At 50.9% G+C, this 21,138-nt stretch overlaps 1 protein-coding gene across 3 annotated transcripts in view; it reads right to left on the bottom strand.

The window, feature by feature from the left end:
* Positions 1 to 7,205: 7,205 nt before the first annotated feature.
* STK35 (serine/threonine kinase 35) overlaps positions 7,206 to 21,138 on the bottom strand; it is a 42,633-nt gene continuing 28,700 nt past the window's right edge. For all 3 annotated transcript variants that reach the window (XM_019733781.2, XM_019733782.2, XM_074318291.1), the window contains exon 4: positions 7,206 to 12,026. The gene's annotated coding sequence lies outside the window, so the exon portion shown is untranslated. The remainder of the gene's footprint in view (positions 12,027 to 21,138) is intronic.

Here is a 21,138-nt window from a genome sequence, read left to right as displayed (position 1 = left end):
ACTGCACCCCACCAACAGAGGGGGCGACCAGACTCCAAGTCTCTGAGCCCCTTAGATCCATCTTGGCTGAGCCAAAGATCTCAGGATATGTCTTCTGTGTGTCCCATCCCTGACTCCACACTTCTGCCTAGTCTCCTTCAGGACTGTCAGCTTGGGACACAGAGCTTGGGACACAGTAGGGGCTCACAAAATATCCCTATGATGAGGGGAACAGGTCTAGATGTATTTCATTTTAGACTCTCCTGTGCTCAGCATAGTAGGTGCTCAGCGAATGCTCAAGGCAGGAAGAAAGCACAGTAGGGCTCGAGCTGCTTCATGGGCCCATTGAAGACATCAAAGCTGTTTTTATCAGCGTTCGAAAGCACTTTACGTGTATTAATTCATTTAGCTCTCAGAATAATCTTGTGCTGGTGTTTGTCATCTTTTCCATCTTAGAGATGGAGACAATGAAACCCAGAGAGGTGAAATAAATTGCCCACGATCACACAACAAGTGGTAGACCTGGGATTCTAACCAGGCACTGTATTTCAGACCCTTCTCTCTTCACCCGTCTCTTCTGTATCTCCAGCCAAAGAAGAGTGCTGATACATAGATGGCACTCAATACATATTTATTGAACAAATGACAAGTCCACAGACAGGAAACAAAGTCTGCAGCTCTCCCAGCATCAGGTAGTTCTGTTGGTTGCACAACATAGGTAGCCATTCTCTGAATAAGGCAGCCTAGATTCCCTCTGGCTAATTTGGTCTTTCCTTCCTTCCTTCCTTCCTTCCTTCCTTCCTTCCTTTCCTCCTCTCCTCTCCTCTCCTCTTCTCTCCTCTCCTCTCCTCTCATCTCTCCTCCTTCTCCCCCCCCTCCTCCTCCTCCCTCTCTCTCTCTCCCCCCCCCCCCAAACCCAGGTCTGCAGAGCTATTATTAATAATGATACCTAACCCTCAGTAGAATAAGCCAGAAGCACACTCGTGGGCCAGAGTAGCTACTTGTCTTACCCAACGCCAAGTCTCCCCTCGACCTTAGTAACCGGACCACTGCCCCTTTTGTTTCCCAGCCTCCTTGGCACCAGATGTGCCACGTGCTAAGTTCTAGCCAATGGGATGTAAGTGGAAGGGTGGCGTGGAGCTTCAGGGACAGTTCCACAAAAAGAGAACACAAGCGCTCTCCTTCCTTCCCTTTTTGCTGTTGCCTGAGATAAAGAGAACATGCCAGAAGCTCCAGCAGCCATCCTGGACCAGGGCTGACCTTCAAGATGGAAGCCACTTGCTGAAGATGTTGGAGCAGGAAGATAGGAGGAGACCGGATGCCTGATGACCTCGTGTAACCAGGACGATAGCCCCGGGTTGCCCCCTCACACTTTCATGTGAGGGAGAAACCTCGTTCTCTGTTATTTCAGGTGCTGCTATTGGGATCTCCTGTTTAGGCAGCTACACTTAATCATCACAGACACCGATTCAGTCAGTATCCCCATTTTACACGTAAGGAACCTGACTTGAACCCAGGCAGTCTCACGTTGGGCCTGTGTGCAGAACCACTAAACTACAGGTGCCTTGCAGCCGAATGCTAATTGCTCGCTGTGCTGGGTAAACACGAGCTGGAGGATGGCTGGGCTCTGCCAACGTGGGGACCAGGAATGCGAGGGTTTTGGCAGTGGCCTTGGTCTGCTGGCAGGGGCCACTTCTCTCTGTTCTCACCACATTCGCGTTGTCTGGGCCAGGGCCTTACAGCATTTTGGCGGGGGACTCAGACCACGTTCCTACATTCCTCATATTCTGAACTACCCTCAAGGAGCCAGTAGGCCAAGCAGAGGGAATTATTGGAGGCTTTTGCAAGAGCTGATTCCAGCTCCTCCGTGTGAAACAGGCTGGGGCGGCTGAAGTTCCCCGACAGGGAATTAGGATCTGAGAGCTGTAAAGATGATCGCGTTTGGCGTCTCCCAAAGTGGGCTCCAAAGCATTTGCCATAGAACACTAGTACCAGGAGATGTTAACAGGTGTTCAATGCAGAAGCATTGGGAATCCAAGAAGCTTGAGAAATAGGACTTACGACAGGACTTCTCAGCGTCTTTCATGCATTGGGACACTCCTGAAGAGGAATGAAATATACAGCATTCCTTAACAGTAATTGAAATTTGAGCCATTTCTTTGAGGAATTTCTATCTGAATTATGTTTTTCCCTTTAAAAAATATTATCAATAGATAATTTACTGCATACCAAGCACTGTGCTACAGCTTATATATGCACTATCTCATTAATTCTCAGAAAAATCTATGAAGTGGGTATGATATTATTGCCATATTATAGGTAAGAACATTGAGGCTCAGAGAGTAACATGCCAAGGGTGCAAGACTGTAAGTGATAAGTCAGTTATCCAAACCCTTCTGTGTGATTCCAGAATCCACCACACTATTCAGCCCGGAGAGGAGCGAATTTGCAGTGTCCCACACAGCAGGCAGGCAGCCATGCTATTAGGTTGGTGCCAAAGTAATTGTGGTTTAAAAGGTTAAAAGTCATTGCAAAAACCGCAATTACTTTTGCATCAACCTAATATGTAGCTCTGAATTCAGGTTTCTTGACTCCTATTTCAATTGTTTTTCATTCTTTGCGGCTTCTCGATTCATGAACATATGTCAGTTGGTGGGTGACATCTGTCTCCCTACACTGCAGTTCCCACCCACACATCCAGAGCTGGAGCCAAGAGACCAGCTGGAGGTGAAGACGACCTTCTGGGAATGGTTCTTGCTCCATCACCAACAGGCTACAGTGACCTCTCGTTCACCTTTGTGGACCTGACACATGATACAGGGACACGTCCCTGAAATGGACCCATCAGTTTTGGGTCCACCATAGGTTCCACTCACAGAAGTAAACCCTGGATGACTCTGGGGGTCTGGGTTTTACATTTTTAAATGGTTGAAGAAAAACAGCATTTTGTGACATTCTGGTGAAAATTATATGAAATCCAAATTTCAGTGTCCATAAATAAAGCTTTATTGGCACACAGCCATGCTCATTTGTTTACATATTGTCTATGGCTGCTTGTGCGTTATAATGACAGAGTTGAATAGCTGCAATAGGGGCCCATGGCCTGCAAAGCCTTGACTATTTACTTTCTGGCCCTTGACAGAAAAAGTTTGCTGATCTCTGTTGTAGGTGAATGAAATCAAACCCCTATAGTATCTCCATCCACATCTGGTGATTCCTTCTCAAGTAGCTGGTATCATTCCTGCCTCTCAGGGGTTGGCCAGAATGAAATGGACTGTGACTAAAAAGGGGGGCCATTCATGGCTCAGGAGCCCAGGGGCCTTTGAGCCCAGAGTTCACGGCCTGGGGCTGCCCCTTCCCTGTAGGCTCCTGAGCAAGTGCCTTCCACTGGGGCCGTATTCCTACTGATAGAATGTGCTCTCGTCCATCTCCTTAATAAATACATACTGAATGCCTACTATGGGCCATGTCAGGTACTGTGGAAGGATGTAGAGAGCTTATTTACATAAGGACAGTTCCTGATTTATGATGGCTCAGCTTGCGATTTTTCAACTTCACCATGATATGAAAACGATACCCATATAACCATCCTGTTTTTCACTTTCACTACAGCATTCGATAAATTACAGGCTTTGCGTTGGATGATTTTGTCCAACTGTAGGCTAATGTAAGTGTTCTGAGCATGTTTAAGGTAGGCTAGGCTAAGCTATGAGGTTCGGTAGGTTAGGTGGATTATATGCATTTGACTTAACGATATTTTAAACTTATGGTGGGTTTACCAGGACATAACCCTTGTAAATCAAGAAGCATCTATATATATTAATATATACTCGTACGTGCACTTGTGTATGTATTACATGTATTTATGTAATATAGAAAATATTCTACTAGTGATAAATGCTATACAGACAAATAAAGCATGTTAAAGAGATAGTGATGGTGATGAGGTGTTTCTTTAAATAAAGGAGCCAGGAAAGATCACTCAGGTGTATGAGCAGAGACCTACACGAAGCAATGAACTAACGCATTCCAGGAGGAGGAAACAGCCAGTGCAAAGGCCCTGAGATGGAACTGTCCTGCATGTGGTTAAAGGACGGCAATAAGGCCAAGATGGTTCCAGGACAGGGTCAGGGGAGTAAGCAGGAGGAAGGTGAAGGGAACTATAGGCCAAGGAGAGGGTCTGGGTAACACCCTAAGTGCAATGGAAATCTATAGAGGGTTTTGCACCATGACATGTTCGGATGATTTAAAAGGAAGTCTGTTGTGTGGGGGCTGGATCTGCATGCCACAGACTTTCCTTTGGGTCCTCAGGGTGGCATGAGGCAAAGACTGCCTGGGAGGCAGGGAAATGCTGCCACTCTTCAAGTTGAAAGGCTAGCAGAGGATGAAGGTGCTGGGCCCGCTGTAGGCTGAGGGGGGCCAGAGCATGGCCTGGCACAGGCCAGGGGCCCAGGACAGGCAGCGGGTTGGACTGAGTACAGCTCTCAGGCTTTACCTCCTCCAGCAAGTCTCAGTTACACCCCCACTCCACAGCCCCTGGAGCGTCCCTTTCTCAGGCCCGCCATGTCATGACAATGTCTGTTTCCTGAGTCCTTCCCCCTCTGAACCTGGAGCTCCTCACTGGCAGGGACTGTCTGGCTCATGAGCACTGATAGGTGGCGGGGAATGTGGATTTACCAAATGACTAAGCCACAGGCTGGAGTCAGATGGGAGGTGGGAGCAGGTCAGGAGGGGAAGGTCAGTAAGGGCGGGCTCGGACGTGTAACTTCTTCCACTGGAGTGGACCCTGGCCCGCTCCAGGGATGCTAGACCCTCCCCTCCAGGGCCTGGTGACTACCTCTCATCTGTGTACAGACCCTTGTGTTACAGTGATGTGTCCCAAGTTTCTCATCACCCAAACCTAACACAGCTCCTCAAAACCCCTTCATTTCTGATCCCTGCCCTAATGAATTCCATGGGTGCCAAGGACAGAGAAGGAAAAGCTCATGAACGAGTGAGTGCCCACCTTGTAGTTTGTATGTAAATCTTTAGTCCTGCCAACCATCCTCTGAAGTGGATTTGGACTACTTTGCAGATGAGAAAAGGAAATCAGAAAGGTGATCTGCCTCAAGATCAAAGAGCCCGTGCATAGCAGAGCCGGCCTGTGTTCTCTGAGCTCTGTGAGGCACTCAGTACTTGCTGGGTCAGTTAACTGAACCAAGCATCTAAAGCACCAATTTGCTATGCTCTCGTTATCTGCCATTAATAGTACAATGGTGTAGATCTCTGTAACATCCACTATAAAAAAAAAAAAGACAGTAACAAGTGTTGACAAAGATGTGGAGAGAGTGGAACCCTCACACATTCCTGGTGGGAACGTAAAATGGTGCAGTCCCTTAAGAAAACCATTTGGCAGTTCCTCAAAAAATTATAGTTACCACATGACCTAGCAATTACACCACTAGATATATATGTGCCAAAGGGTATTAAAAACATAGGTCTATGCAAAACCTTGTATCTGAATGTTTACAGCATTATTCATTAAAGCCCCCAAATGGAAACAACTCAGATGTCCATCAACTGATAAATGGATACATAAAATGTGGTGTTTCTATACAATGGAATACCACTTGGCAATAAAAAGGAATGAACCATCGCTATGTGCTACGTCATGGATAAGCCTTGAAAACACTGAAGTGAGAGAAGCTAGACACAAAAGGCCACGTACTGTAGTATGATTCCATTTATACTGAATATCCAGAAAAGGCAAATCCATAGAGACAAAAGGTAGATTCATGGTTGCCAGGGACTGGGAATGTGTGTTTCAGAGGGAATGAGAAGTGACTGCTAATGGGTATGGGTTTCTTTTTGAAGTGATAAAAATGTTCTGGAATTAGTGATGATGGTGGCACAACTGAATAAAAAACCACTGGCACGAACACTTCAAAAGGGTGAACTATCTCAACAAAGTTGTGAAGAAAAACCAAACTTGTGGGTCGTCTGGGCGAGCACAAAGATATCCACTGCAAGAAGCTTCATCCCCAGCGGGCGCTGGACAAAGCCTGGGCCTGGAATGCAGCTTGTTCACTCTCAGATTAGGCAGGAAGCCTGTCTTATCTTTTCCTGTAACACACATTCCAAAGTCCTGACTCTGTCCTCCTACTTTTATGTTTCCTCGGTTTACCAGGTCTTCTCAGAAAGGCCCGAGTGGTGGGTCCCATGTCAAACATCCACCCTTACCAGACTGGTGAGTTTTCCTGAGGCTGTGTGGTGCCAGGAGTCAGGGCTGTGTTCAGCCAACTCTGGGAGTCCTAAACCCGTCTGTTTGGGAAAAGGAAACTATGGACCCATTTGTTGAGAGCCCACTAAGTGCTGGGCTCAATACTAGGTTCGTATTTAACCTTCCGCTGCTCTGAAGGTAGCTATCACCACCTCCATTTCACGAGAAAGGAGATGTGCAGAGAGACGAAAGCACCTGCCCAGGGTCGGGTGGCAGAAGTTCCGTTCTTCTCAGGGCACCACTCATGCAGTGGCCTGGACTTCTCCAGGCTTTAGTTTTCTCGTCAGCAGAGGGGCTCACACCACACCTACTCTGCAGGCCAGTGGAGGTATTGGAAGTGCCTGGCTTTTAGTTAAGTGCCAGTCCTCATTCCTCAGGGAATGCGGCTTTTGTTGGCCAGGCACAGGGAGATGGGCTATATGCACTTTCTTCCCCACCGCCCAGGTCCACCACTATGGCCTGGCTTAGAGCTCTCCTGTCTCCGGACGTGGGTGCTACCCCGCAGCCCAGAGTTGTTTCAACCTGCTCCTCTGAGCACGCACCTCTGGGCTTTTCTAGAACTCCCCCCTCCCCTTGTTGCTGTGGTTTGGAGCCCCTTCTGATCTCTACATTAAAAACCCCTGAGGGCAGAACTTGCAGAAGCACAGTGTGGGGCTGAAGACTTTGAGATGTTTGGAGGAGAGGGCCATATAGGCTGAGGTCCTGGACCGCTGGGAAGGGCAGACCTGGTGGGGTGTGGATTCCTGCTCCCCAAGTGCAGGCTCCTCGCTTCTGAGTGCCTGTTCTCAGGTGTAGTGGGGTGGAAATACCAGTCGAAGGTCTCCAGGCAGTTTTCTCATCAAGCAGCCAAGTGTCCTCTTCTCTCATGCTGCTCATCCCCTGGGACCAGGGACAGGGGACAGGGAGTGTGGCATGGGCTGGCCCCTCCTCCCTCCCAAACAGGTGGCAACAAAACCACAAACAGTCATTTTCAAATCACATATGGCTTCTTTGACCCCGTCAAATAACTTTATTCACACAAACGTCCCTTAATTTACAAAGCCTCAGTCATTCATACACATTAGGGGGATCCACAGTGTTCAAGGAACTTAAATATAATGTATCATACCAACCCAAGTAAACCAAGTACAAAAAAATATTCATATAAAGTTGTTCACACATAGGTCCTAGATTACCAGCTTCTGTGCAAAAAAAAGAAAAGGAAAATAGATTAACTAGTATTTGAAACGAACTTTGTGCCTGGGTTAAAACCTCTCACACCCAAGTCAGCCCCACACGACAAATTATCACAACATACTCCCCTGCTGTAATGGAAAGAGGCCCCCAGGGCACGAAAGATGTCTTTAAAACGGCCCTAAATGAACCCCCTTCCTCATGTGGCCTCTCATGGAAAAAGACGCGCAGGCCTCCCTTCTGTTGCCCCCTGCAGTCTTAGGGGGGCTCCAGGCAACCAGTGGCAGTGAGGTCATCTCTCAGTGATGGCTGTGGATGCTTACGTTGCGTTAGTCACACCTCCTACTTCCCTGTGCGGGCATCTCCCCAGACAGGAGCCTGGAGGGCAGGCTCAGAGATGGGCCTGTGTCATCCCAAAGGCTGTGCCTCAGCCCAGTGGGAGGATGGCTGAGGTAGTGTCTCTGGACCTCAGCCCCAAGCCCCTCGGCCTGAAGAGCTGAATAGTTCAAGCTTGGCTGTTGTCAGGTTGCCAGTTCCTAGGAGAGCCAGCAGCTGTCTGTCTGGGGGCCACCAGACAGACCTAGGAAGGGGAAAGGAGTCGTGGGAGACAGTAACACAAGACCCCACTAGAGTCAGAGCCACCAGTGCCCCAGATGGGGGGGTGGCACGAGCAGGACCAAGGGTGGGAGGCATGTTTGGTAGGCGGAATGGAAGCCCAGGTAGCATGGAACAAGGCCAGGGCAGTTAGGGTCCCCTCCTGAGGGGGTGGAAGCCCAACTCTTGCTTCTCCAAGCTTCCAAAACATACCACAAGGCTGAAACCCAGACATCCACCCATCCTAGTAAGATCTGTCTTTTAGGAAGGTAAACAGCCAGTAGCACAGAGAAAGAGGCCCACAATGCCAGCTCTTTTCCTTTTCATAGAAAAAGACTCAAGCAGAAATAATAATCTTATTGCTCCAAACACTGGTTCTCCAGGAGACAACTGACATGTCAAGGAGCTGAGAATCTTGAAGGAAGGGAATGAGGCGGGGACCGTCCAGGGGCAAGAAGGCTGAGGAGGGTGGCAAGTGGTCTTAGCACCGCAGGGTCAGGAAGCAGAGGGAGTGCAGGGCGTGTGCCCCTGCCCCTGGCATCTCTGCCTTCATTCACTCTGGGCCACCACTGGCAATGCCACAGAGGCTAGGCCCTGTCCAGAGGGGCGGTCTCCACCTAGTGTTGGGCACGTTTCTCCTCTGGCTGTAAACAGGTGATTTCTCAAGTAAACATTTAATACACTCCCTCGGAAAGGCAGCCACGAGTGACAAGCCACATCTGGGTGGGAGGACAGAATTCCCATCCTCTTGTCCCAATGCCTCTGGGATGAGAAGAGGCTGAGGCCTGCAACCTTAGTTAGTCCCTGGTGCCCAGAAGGGGGTCAGATGGAGCCAGTCTGTGGTAACAGACTGTGGCATCCGCCTAGCTATAGGTAAGAGGCAGGGGCCTGCTGGGTAGTAAGAGGCAGAGAGTGCACCTGTCTGAAGCAGTTTTTCTGTCCTGGGCTACAGCTGCTAGTGAGTGCCCTGGTGGTGGGTGGGGAGACATGTGCCTGGCTGCAGCCCTCAGGAAGGGGTATGGGGGCAGGGAGGCAGCGGGAGGGTAAACCTTGTCGGGTGGATATCTGTGAATGCGAGAGTTTACGTGACAGACGGACAGACAGGGAGAAAAGAAGAACCACACTCCAAGAGAGCCGGGAGGTCTGGTCAGAGGAAGGCAATGGAATAAGGCACTATGATCTGTCTTGCTGGTTCCTCTCACTGAGGGGGAAACTGAGCTCAGACCCACAGGGCTGAGGCCCTGACCCTCCCTCCAACAGGCTACACTTTTCATAGATCCAAGGAGATGAGATTTAACTGCTATTTTAAGGTGAGGAAACTTCTAGAACTTGGGACAGGCCTAACCAACTTGGTGGTGCTGAGATGATGCACCACTGGGCTGCTGCCTGGCCTGAGACCCAGGTGGAGAAGGTGAGGAAGCTGATCATGGTGGGAAGAGGTGGCAAGTGGCTGGGAACGGCAACAGGAGCTACCAGGCCTACTCCCAAGGCTGGATGGCTGCCTGGGCACAGCCAGCATTTGCTGAGGGCGGACTTCTACCTTCTACCTTGCTGCCTGGTGACTCAGGGGGACAAAGTGAAGAGAGCGGGGGAGGGAGAAGAGGGAGAGACAGGCACTTGGGGTTAACGAGCTAGTCCTCAGAAGCCAGGAAAGCAGGGCCCACCACCAAGCAGGGCGGGCTGGGAGTCCTGCAAGATTAGGGTGCGTAGAAGCTGCCCCTTCCAGGCCCACCTCACCCAAAACATAGGGACATCCTGTGGCCTACAGGGGATACTCTGGTGCCAAGACAAATAAATGGGGAGACTGCAGCTCCAAGACCTTATTCAGACAAAGAAAGCTAAGAGACCCGGGGAAGGCAGAAGAAAAAGAGAAGCAGAAGGTAGGTAACTTGCTAGGCTGGAGCCCTCACTAGGGACTTCAGAGCATGGGATGTGGCAGGCAGGGAGTGTTGGGGAGCGGAGTCTGGGGACTGTTTTTCCCATTTGCTCATGTACAGCGACAGCTGCCCCCAGGGAAGGCAGGGAGGGGGTGGGGCAGGAGTGTATACTGCCATTAGGGGATCCCACTCTCCCAACCTTGCAGCTCAGTACACACAGGAGGTCGTCTGAGGAGTCAGAAGAGACAAGAGACAGGCGATCACCAAGGATTTCAGCCAAGGAAGGGAAGGGCCTGGTTACCACCTGCAGCCCCGCCGGATCCTGCTAACCACAGCCAGCTGTCTGCCGAGGAGGAAGCAGCCTTGGTATCTGAGGGGCTTGAGAAAAGGCTGAAAGAATGGGAGCAAACGTATTGCCAAGTTTGCACTGATGTGGTGCTGGACTCTCCCAAACTCCCAGGGTCACAGGACCAGGACTGTTGCTGTGGGGGGAAAGCCCCCCCCTTGGTCACACACCAACTTAAATGCCCTCCAGTTATCTTCCCTGTTGATCTTATGCTGGTTTAGAGAAAACAAAAATACAAAAATAAACACAAGAATTTCTCCCCCTCCACAAAGACCCTTTCCTGCTTGGCTATCATGGGGTGAAAAGCCTACGGCGTTGTCAAAGTGGTGTCCAGGTGACAGGGACAGCACGGGAAGGGTTCCCCTGTCCTCGCATGGGGAGAACGCCAGGTTCAGAAGCCGGCGAGGAGGGAGGCTGTGAGCATCGTCGGATGGTGGAAGAACGGCCAGCTCCACTGGCAGACACTGGCGGTGGGGGCCATGGGCTCACAGCTGGGGAAGCTCGAAGGTGGCAAGCCCACGATGGGGCACCTAAAGGCCGCAGGGCTCTGCCCAGTCACCTCCCTACTCTCGGCAGGTCTGCCTTTTCCCCATCAGACACACGTACACTGAAGGTCGGCAACTAACAGTACGTCCCTGCGGTGAGGGAGACAGAGCTTGATACTGTCACCATAAGTGACACCAGGGGACCCGACACATAGGACGCACCCTTCACTGAGAGGAGACAACAGTGGCATCCAGTCCAGGGCACCCTGTTCTTATGGCAATGGTCACAACTGGCTCCCAGGGACTCACGCAGTCTCTGTGACAACCTGGATGCTGGGTGGCTACATCTGGGGAGAAGAGCCAGTAGGTGATGGGTGCTGAGCTCACAGAGTGACAGAGGCCTGCTGGAGACCCGGCTGCGTCCCAGGCAGAGGTTTGGCACAACAGTTTTTTTCCTGGGGAACCTCCTCTGGGAGGACTATCACTAACAGAAAGGTAGGCTTGTGGAGCTGGGTAGGCTGGTGCTCAACTGCCAGGAAGTGGGACATGGCTACCTTCCGTCCCTCCCCCCTCAGAGCTCTGGGGTATAAAGGGCAGTAGAGGGACCGAGTCCCACCACCTTAAGTCCTGGGTGGCCTGGGGCTTCCAACAGCTTAAAGAGAACACACCCACAGTTTAGAGCTTCTTTCTTGAGTTCTCCTGGCCAAGCCCTGGTCTTCCTCTTCCAGGTGGCTCTTCACCTCTGATCCTTCCCAAAGCCCCAGGGCTGGCCGGGAGCAGCCCCCCAGAGAGAGTCCAGCAGTGCCTGCGTCTGGTGGGGGGGCCCCGAGGCCTCCTTCTGTCTTCATGTTCCCGTTCCTGGAGAACTCCCCAAATTCTCCATGGAAAGGCAGGCCTTCTCTGGGGAAGTGGGGTGTTTATAAGCAGAACTGAGAAATGGGCAAAAGACAGGGAAAATAAAGGACAAAAACAAAATAGCTCCCTAACCCCTTACAAAAATTAGAAATGAAATTTATACATATGCTTTGTCCATATTGAATTTCTTTAAAGAAATGGGTGCCTGTCCATAGCACAGCTTCTGCTCTTTTGAAGTCTCAATTGTTTAAATTAAAAAAGAAAAAAAAAAGAGGAAGACAAAAAAATAAAACAAAATAAAAAAAATTAAGCAAAACGAAAGAAGGGGGAAACCCAAACGAAAGCTTCACATTGCTGGAGGTCCAGCTGTCGGGAGATCGCCAACCGCCACGCCACCACCTGTACCCTCTGCCGTCCTCTGTGCGAGACTGATGAGACTGTGGGTCCCGAGGATCAACCTGGAAGATAGAAGGCAGGGAACGAGTGGACACTGGTCAGTGGGCTTGAGGTGCCTTGTCTCCAAGTTCCAGATCCCCACTAGGTGCCAGCACCCAATCCGGATGAAATCAGGATCTGTGAAGTGCTGGGGTCGAGGAGGTTTATCTGGAGTAAATCCAGCTTCACTGGTTACCACCCCTCTGCCATAGACTTTCACATAAGGAAACGGAGGCACAGGTTAAGTAACGTGCCCAACCAAGGTCACATGGACTGAAGGGCAGACAGACCCTGGCTGGGAACCCAAGCACGCTGGCCCCAGCCACAAACCTGGTCATGAATCCCGGTCCCTTTCCAAAGGCTTCCTGTACTGTTAGGAAAAAAGCCACCGGATCCTAGCCGCCCATCCCTGCAGGCCCTGGCAGCCCCACTGCTTCTCATACTTCCGTCCCCACCCTCTCTGACTAACTGTGCTGTCCTGAAAGTTCAAAGCAACTCTCTCAAGTTTATTTATCTAGTGCTAGGTAGCCAGGCTTCTTCTGCAGTAGAGGGGCCAGACCCCACAGCCAGGGGCAGTGGTGGGGACAGAGCCACCGGCTCGGCCCGTCACTGTAGTGCACTGGTGTGGTTAGGAGCGAGGTTCTGGAGCCAGAGCCTGTGGGTCAACAGGCTCTGCCACCTGACTGTGGGCACATTTAAGTCCTCTGTTGCTTGGTCTTGTCACCTGTACCTAAATCACAGGTTCTCATGAGGAACAAGTGAATTAATACACGCAAAACATCGAAAAGTGCCGAGTCCTATTATGATATTATTACTTGGGAATCGCCTGGGTGCTGGGCCTCAGGAACAAGACAAACCACCCCGCCCTTCAGGGACCTGTTCTGGGGGAGGCCCAGACACAAGCCCCTGCAGAGATCAGCCGGGGGCCAGCCCTTACCGCAGCCCAGTTTTCCCAGTCTGGGCCTGACCAGAGCTAAGAACAGCCCTGTTCTAGGCGAGGCAGCATCCGGGGCAGCAGGGCCCCATCTGCATGCACGGAAGTCACCTCTGAGCTCCCAAGTGCTCGCTCTCACCCTGAACAACGGAGTCAGACCAGTCGTGCACCGTGTGCGTGCCCCCAGTGGCTCTATAAGCTCTCTGCAGCGTGAGGGGCCCTCCCCTCCCAGCCCCGCGCCCTCCCCACCATTACTTGCCACATGTGCAGTGTGACAACACTGGCCACTATACTCAGGTCCTGGGGAGATGCCTGGCTAGTCCTCACAAGAGACAGTGGGGAACGGCGACGTTGGGCCATTTACTGCCTGTCAGCCTCAGTTTCCTCCTGAGATTGGGGGTGGGGCTCTAATAAATAAAAAGTACCTGGCCCACAGCAGGAACTCACATACTCTATGAGCCCATCCTCTCCAGCCATTTGTCCCCCCGAGAAGTGACGAATGTGTTAGATTTAAACAGGCCTGGTCCTCAGCCATTTAACCATTAACACTGCTTGTAGCTGGGTGAGGGTGCAGCGGACAGGACAGACACCCCATTGGAGGAGGGTCACAAAGCCTTTCGGAGAGCAATCTGGCAGTGTGTTTTCAGCGCTTCAGAAGTATTTTAACCTGTAGACCCTGTATAATTCCACTTCTGGAAATGTGGATGACCCGATAATCCTAAATATGAAAAGGGCTTTATGAATAAAGATGTTAATTGAAGTATATTTAAATTATGAGGCACCAACTCATAAATCCAAAATAAGAGACGTAAGCAAACAATCCATCCAATCGGTGATATTTACAGAGGAAATGAGAAGGCTGTGTGGCATTTGGAACGTTACGGCAGAAGCACGTCCCTGGGTTAACTGTGAAAAAGCAGGCTACCAAGTTCTCTGGCATATAGTATGACCATAACTATGTAAAACACAAAAACCTCCAAGAATAGGAAAATCTGGCAAAAAATACATCTCAACACTGTACTTGTCGCGAGTGTTTTCTTCTCCCCCCACTTTTCCTCTGTATTTTTAGTACTGAGTACACATCACATTGTCACACTCTACTTTGCAATGAAAGAACAGCGTCCTCTAACCAACAAGAAAAGCTGGCAGTTCTGACAGAAAGATCCTTGGAATAGCGAGTGGTGCAAGAAACCAGACTCGGGCTCTTCCACACGCAGTGGACGTGGAGTTTCCCACACCTGTCAGACGAGAGGTGAGACTGTGATTCCCTCCTCTGCTGCACAGGTGAGGTGACCCAGCTTCTGTGTATAAAGTGAGGATGGATGATAAAGGCACTGGAAAAGTATTTGATCTGAAAAGAAAACACTGGATTTCCCAGGCCCAACCTTTTCCTCCACTGTTGGTTTCCCTGCCTATTCAGGGCTTTCAACAAAAAACCAAAAGTGGGTCTTGTGTCTCAGTTTTTGACTTGGAAAAATAAACTCATCATACGCATGTCCCGTGATGATCCAGCAGCCATCTCAAATCCAGCTTTCTTGTGCATACCTCTTGCCTTCTCCCCGTGCTTTCAGTAGACAAAGAAACCCGAAGATGGGGGCGAGGCAGGGCTTGGGGGGATTTCACCATCCAAGACATGCCTAAGTCCTTCTGAAATATGACAAGAATAGCCCAGAAAATTGTATGGTCATGTGTGATCTGCTGAGATAATATCTGGGACAGTTATGACCTTTTCAACACTGCTTTCCTCCTTCCTCTGGCAGGACCCCAGCTGACGACCTCCTCCTCAAAAGGATGACCAGCAGCAGGAATGTGGCCCAAGGCAGCTGAAAAGTGGCGTGGTCAAGGAGGCAGAGACCTTCAGAAACCACAGTCCCTTTTTACAAAATAGCCTGGTGGAGGGACCAGAGTGTGACCGCAGAAGGTCAAACCAATCACAGTACCATGTAAGAGTTCCCGACACACCAGCGTGTAATGATACCAGCGTGTAATGACCAGTCTGTAATCATGGGACTTGCCAGGAAGCTGGGCTGACATTTCCCACAGGCTCCTCAACCCTCCTTCCAGCTTTCGCACTGGTTCTGGCTCTGCTGGTAGGACACCTCAGGACAGCCCACAGGTCTGTCGGCTTCTCCCTTGTGGGCAGGGACAGGAAAATGAGAGGGTGCTCTCTTCTGTGGAGAGGACCTGGAGTTTGAATCCCTCTCCCGTCTCCCACTAGAGAAGGTACATCTTTTCCCAGGGAGCCAATGGCAACAACCTCACTGGAAGACAGTGGGGGCCCTTTCTATGGCCGAATGGCTCGGACCATACAGTTCTGGGTTGCAGACCCTCCCAGGCACTCAGTGGAACAGTAAATGATGTAGGTCCCAGCCCTGGCGGGTCCTCAAAATTCATCCTAGAGAGGGCATGCCTCAGCTCCCTGACTGCCCAGGCTGCGGCTTGACTGCTCTGTCAAGGCTTGCCGTGTCCCTTTCAGTGGAACCGCTACCTCTGACCAGAGCCCTCTGGAGGGCAAAGCCATACGCACATAATGAAAAATGGTGTGATAAACCTGCAGATGACATCTGTAGTGCACTCCATCTATCACCTCCCTCATCACCTCATCTTGTGAGGATACATTTGCCCTGTTTTGAGGAGGGAGCAGACCCAGAGAGATGGAGCAACTTAGAGCTGCTGAGCAGGAGAACCAGCACTTATGCAAACGTTCGCAGCCCCTGCACTGCCCTGAGTCTTTCCACTACGACAGCCTTCACCTGCTGCTTCCAGAGCTGCTCAGCCAACGGCGCTCACAGCCTGCATCCGATGTGGTCTTGAGGGGAAAAGGTGTCGGTGATCTGGGAAGGTATGTTGGCACATTCTTCCCTTTCTTATTGCAGCTCTCGGACCACGTCCCCTCAACACCTCAGACCTCATTTCTCTGTCATTATCATAACATCAATGACTTGTCAAGCATTTCATGTGTGCCAGGTACGTTCTATCTTGGTAGAACACCTTCTGTGTGACAATTCAGGCAACTGTTAACTCGCCTGCACTGCTTTCCATTCACCGTGTCCCAAAATGGACCAAGTGTTTTACACCTACTGCCTCATTTCACCCGACAACCCCATGAGGTAGGAGCTGGTCACCCAGGTTTAGAGATGAGGCAACAAGCTCAGAGAGAAGAGCTGCACGGCTAAGACAAGGTAGAGAAAAGGGTTGGAACCTAGGTCTATCTTGCTCCCCACAGCCTGCTTTTAACGTGTTAAGTTTGTAATGTAAAATCCCCGCCTACAGAGACAAGAAGAGTTTCAGTGCAGTTTCTAACCTATTTAAGCCTTTCATTTATAAACAGATTCACTCAGCAAAAGGCTCACAGAAGGCTTGGCTTAGGTACCTCTGCACAGGTCTGGTGTCCAGAGCACAAAGGGGGGTGTGGTGTCAACCAGACAGTGAGGAGCCTTCTGGCAAAGTCTTCTGCCAGCCAAGCAGTTGTCTGGCCCGTTCAAGGAGACTGGGGAACCAAACAGCTCCCATTAAGGCCACTAGCAGTGTGGAGAACAGAGGCTGGGGAGAGCTGTGATGAGGGCAAGCCACGATGGGGCCGGGGACCGAATGGGCCAACATACAGAAAAGACAGGCATCTGGTTGGTGTGCTCATAGGCCAAAGCACAATATAAACTCAAACTGAGGTGTTACTGGGTGGTGGCCAAGAACTCACCCTTCCCTAAGTCCTCCCTGCAGTCCAACATGTCCTGTGTGGTGGTACTATCGCTGCAGCTAATGACACCTTTGAATATGCTAGACACTATGCAAGGCTTAATTTGCAAACAAATGACCATGTAGGAATTCTCTCCATTTTACAGATGAGCAAACTGAGGCTCAGGGATTAATTTTCAGCATGTCATGCTGTGGAGGCACAGTGGGAAGGTAATCGCTCGGTCACAGAGGGCAGGCCTCTCCTTCTAAACAGGATTAGCTTCAAAATGAGTCATTCTTCACTTGTTTAATACACCAAACAAAGCAGCTGGCTTTTCATACTCAGCTATCAACGTGCCAGCCCTCGGGGGTTCGGTGGCCCCAGCACTACTGTCGATTCCAATCTGTCAGAGGGAGTGAGGCCAAGCTTTCTGATGCATCATTTCTCTAAGGTGTAGCTGGCAACAGTGGTGCTAAGAGAAGGACAAAAGCAGAACTGCCCAGGCCGTGAACAGACCCCGGCATAGTATATGGGAGGTCCTGGTGTCAGGGTTGGTAAAATGGAGGAAGAGATGACAAATGCACACAGTGTTTTCAGTCTTTAGGTTCACAGAAGGGAGGTGGTGTTGGGGAAAAGGGAATGAGAGGCTGGAGGTTATTAAAGCATACCCACCCACCAGGCTTCATGGCAGCCACCATGCCCCAGAAGGCTGGGGAAGCCATGCTTCTATGATGTGGTCTTTGAGCCCTGACCAGGAGACCAAAGCCAGGTGGAAATTTAGGAGCAGGTCCCGATTGTGGGGGTGGGGGAAGCATCATTCAGAGAGCGTGTGACACAGAATGGCAAACGACTGGTGCCGTCATGGACAGGGGCCTTAGAGTTGACAACCTAAAACCCCTAGCCCAGCTCTGCCAATCACTAGCTTTGATCTTTACCAAGTCAAGGCCCTCTGAGCCTCACTTTTCTCAGCTTACGATGTGGAAATGTCTACCTTGTAGGGTGTGAAGTCCAGTGATGGGATTTGTAATGGGTACAGTGAGGCACTCAATGAGGTACTTAATAAGCTGAGAGGGCAGCTTTAAATCACAGCCCCCCCAAAAAAAAACACACCCTAAAACAAAACCTCATAATTGTCACTGGCTCAGGCAAAAATTCTAGACAAGACGACTCAGCCTCAAGTCCGTCTTCTCTGAAGATGACAGCCTCCTCCCTGCTCTGGTCTGGATGTGTACCCCAATCACTCCAGTTCCATAACCTGTCCCCTCACTGTCCGGACGCTCAGGTGGCACTCACCCTTCCAGGCCCCCTCCACATGCCTCTTCCCAGGAACCGGCCCAGAGGAGCCAGTGTCCTGTCCTCCAGTGAGTGGTCAGGGAATAACCAGACCCCCCAACAACCACACCGTATCTGCCACTCTTACCACCTCCTAACCACAAGCTTCCTTAAAGGCAGAGACAGTCTCCTGCTTCTCTTAAGCCTTCAGGTTGCCAAACACAGAAGGAGCTCAAATACTGGGTGATCGATAGAAACTGGGAGCTGGTATACAGCAATAAAAACCTAATTTACGAACTTCACAGAATCATTCATTCAGTATGACAGGATTTTAATATAAAAAATACGGTTATAAAAACCGCTGCCTTTGGTTGCGCTCTCACTGAACACCCCAAGCAGGCAGGGGGAGGAGGCCCCGCCACTGACTTCATCAGGCGCCAGCAGCTGCGCAGGGAGGCGCTGGGACTCTGTCTCTGTTATTTTCTCCCATGCTACTCGGTGCCATGCCCCTCCCGGTGTCAGAGCTGGGGGGAGAAACGAGGCACATGGTGCAGGATTTTCCTGCCATGACAGCCTACCAGTTAGAAACCCAGGAAGCTCCTACCTTGATTCCAACTCTCTTAGCTACTCCTGCCCTCACGTACTTTCTGAGAGGAGGCCCACCCCAAAAGGGGAAGAAGACAGCCAACTGCCTGCAAACGCAGCCCGCTTACTCTGGAGAAGGAACTTGAAACCCAGCTGCGGCAAGGTGGAGCTGGCCGGCTCCCGAGTATAAAACCCCGAGTCTCTGTCAGTCAAAGAGAGGGGCAGTTAGCACTGGGAGACTTGGGTTTGGCCTCAACTCTATGGACTTCCTCAGAGCTTAAAGACCCACCGTGGTACCCTGTAAAACGGAACAAATGCCCAGTAACTCTCCTTAGCTGACAAGTGGTTCAAGACGTGGTGGTGGAGACCTGGCTAGCGTGCTGCCTGGTATGGCTGACTCCCCTACTCCACATTCAAAATACACAGACTGTTGCGATACGTGGTGGGGGCAGGGCTGCCCTACTAGGAACTGAGCAGCAGCCTTTGGGCAGCCCAGGGCCCACTCTTTGCCTAAGAAGTCACCCCTCCCATCTCTCACATCCTCTTCACCTACTTAAGGCGTGTCCAGAGGGAGCAGCCCCATGAATTCTCAGAAACATGGACTGTCGCCCAGGTTGTGACAGCAGAAATACAAGGGGAGGAAGGTCCCGCTGGGTGGCAACTTATTTGGAGATACTTAAGTAAAATGCAGGAAAATGATACGGGATCTTGCCTGGTGATGAGTGTAGGGGTGGGCAACCTGGCTTCCGGTCTCATCTAGCTCTCCCTACTCTCCCTGGCCGTGCCAATGAGGCTTAGGACCAGGACAGGGGCTCTCAAGCTGCGGTTCTTTAACTGCAAAGACCACAGGTTCTGCAAATCCCCTGACGGCACATGAAGTCCCACTGTGTGTTAAGTCACATGCTTTGTCTGGGAGAATATCCCCAACATTCAGATCCTGAGAAGAGGCCACAAGGAATCCCTGAGAACCAAGAGACTTTTCTAGGCTCCTTATCTATTAAGGCGAAGACTCCAAACAGAAAGCAGCACAGGAGGGCTTGTGGGGCTTCCCACGCAAAGGTGGTCGTACCACCCCGTGTGGCTGGGCTCAGGGTGGTGTGGGGAGACGGACTGCAGCTCCCTGCACCAGAGCCCCTCCCAGCAGTGGGACGGGGAGGTCCCTCTCCCTACAGGTTGAGCAGAATCTGAGAGTCCCTCAGAGCAGACGAATGCCGCTGAGAGGGCTCCATGCCATGGTAGCTGAGCTTGGCCCACTCTCCACGATGAGGACACACACTCTTGCAGCAACAAATGGCATGTCCACTGGACGGCAGGGCCTGGCTTACTGAGAGAAAGGGAACGAGCAGAGCTTAAAGCCACACAAACAGATGTCAGCTTTAACTCAGGTATGTCCGCAAGTTCGGAAAGGGCAGTGAGTGGTTCCATGCCGACTGCAGCACGCAGGTCCTCTCAGACATGGAGACTTGGTCATATTACGGCAGCAACCATGTCACCATTGCCGACTTGCTTAATATTGTTTTAAACTTTTTGATACTTGGAACGTGCTACCAAAATACCAGTATTTAAAAGTTTGCCAAATGGACAAAAATAAGAATCACTGGGCAAGACCTAAAAGGCTTGGAGGTCTCTCTGGTGACCAGCAATGGGCAGGATGCACCCCGAACCATCACCCCTATTAAAGACCATTTACCTTGGTCTTTCCGGCCTTGGGAAGTTATATATGGCAGCCCTTAGGGGACGGGGGCTGGTGATTTCCCCTAAGTACCTTAGCTGGTAAATAAGTACCGGGCGGAATTCACTCAAAACAAAGTAAGGGGCAACTTTTTGTCTCCAGAAACAGCCCTAGTAATTAGCAGTAAGCTACGGGGACACCCTAATTCCCTCCCTCAACTTATTAAGTGTGAGGATGAAATGAAAGCTGCCAACTGGCTCGATTGGCCCCCAAAGAGACTGAGGTTCAGCTGTGGCTGCTGTGAGTAGCACAGAAAGGGCCCAAGGGAGAAGCTGGGCTCCTGAGTGAGCGCTCCGTGTGGGCTCTCTGCCAGGAGGAGGATGGCCACGGTGCAGCTATCGCCAAAGGGGAGAGGTCGCCCTTCCATATGGGGACAGGACAATCTGTGGTTAGAAAAGGAAAGACTCAAATAAGGGCCCACAGCGGTCTGGGCAGAAGGAGACCATATGGACTTCTGGTTACAGCAGCCAGCCCAACGCCCCCTAGGCTGAGGGGAACTCACTGGGGGCTCTTGCCAAGGGGTTTGGAGCTCTCTTAGGGAAAAGAAGGGCACAGCAAATTGTTCATGAGAAACGAAGTGAAAAACGAATGATTAGCCTACGAGGATTTGGCAAAAACAGGACAGACAACACAGAGCCATCATTATTAACCTCACTGTATGCTAGGAATGGCACTGGGGCCTTTAGATTTCTTGTACAGTTACGTCTTTACAACGGTGTGTAGTGAGCTTCATTTAACGGACAACGAAATGGGGGCGCAGAAGTTAGGTGACTTGTCCACAGTCACTCAGCTACTAAGTGGCAGAGCAGTGATTTAAGCCCAGGTTCCTCAGCACATCAGGTTTGAAAGCAAGTCTCCCAATGTCCTGGCACCAACACGGAGGCACAGGGTTTCTAAATGCCCCAGTCAGTGGTCGCCCTTCTCACTTCACGTGCT

The sequence above is a fragment of the Rhinolophus sinicus genome, linkage group LG13 (genome assembly GCF_036562045.2).
Source record: "Rhinolophus sinicus isolate RSC01 linkage group LG13, ASM3656204v1, whole genome shotgun sequence".
Taxonomy (NCBI): Eukaryota; Metazoa; Chordata; class Mammalia; order Chiroptera; family Rhinolophidae; genus Rhinolophus; species Rhinolophus sinicus.
Note: the sequence above shows the minus strand (reverse complement) of the source record. Positions and strands in the feature narration are given on the sequence as shown.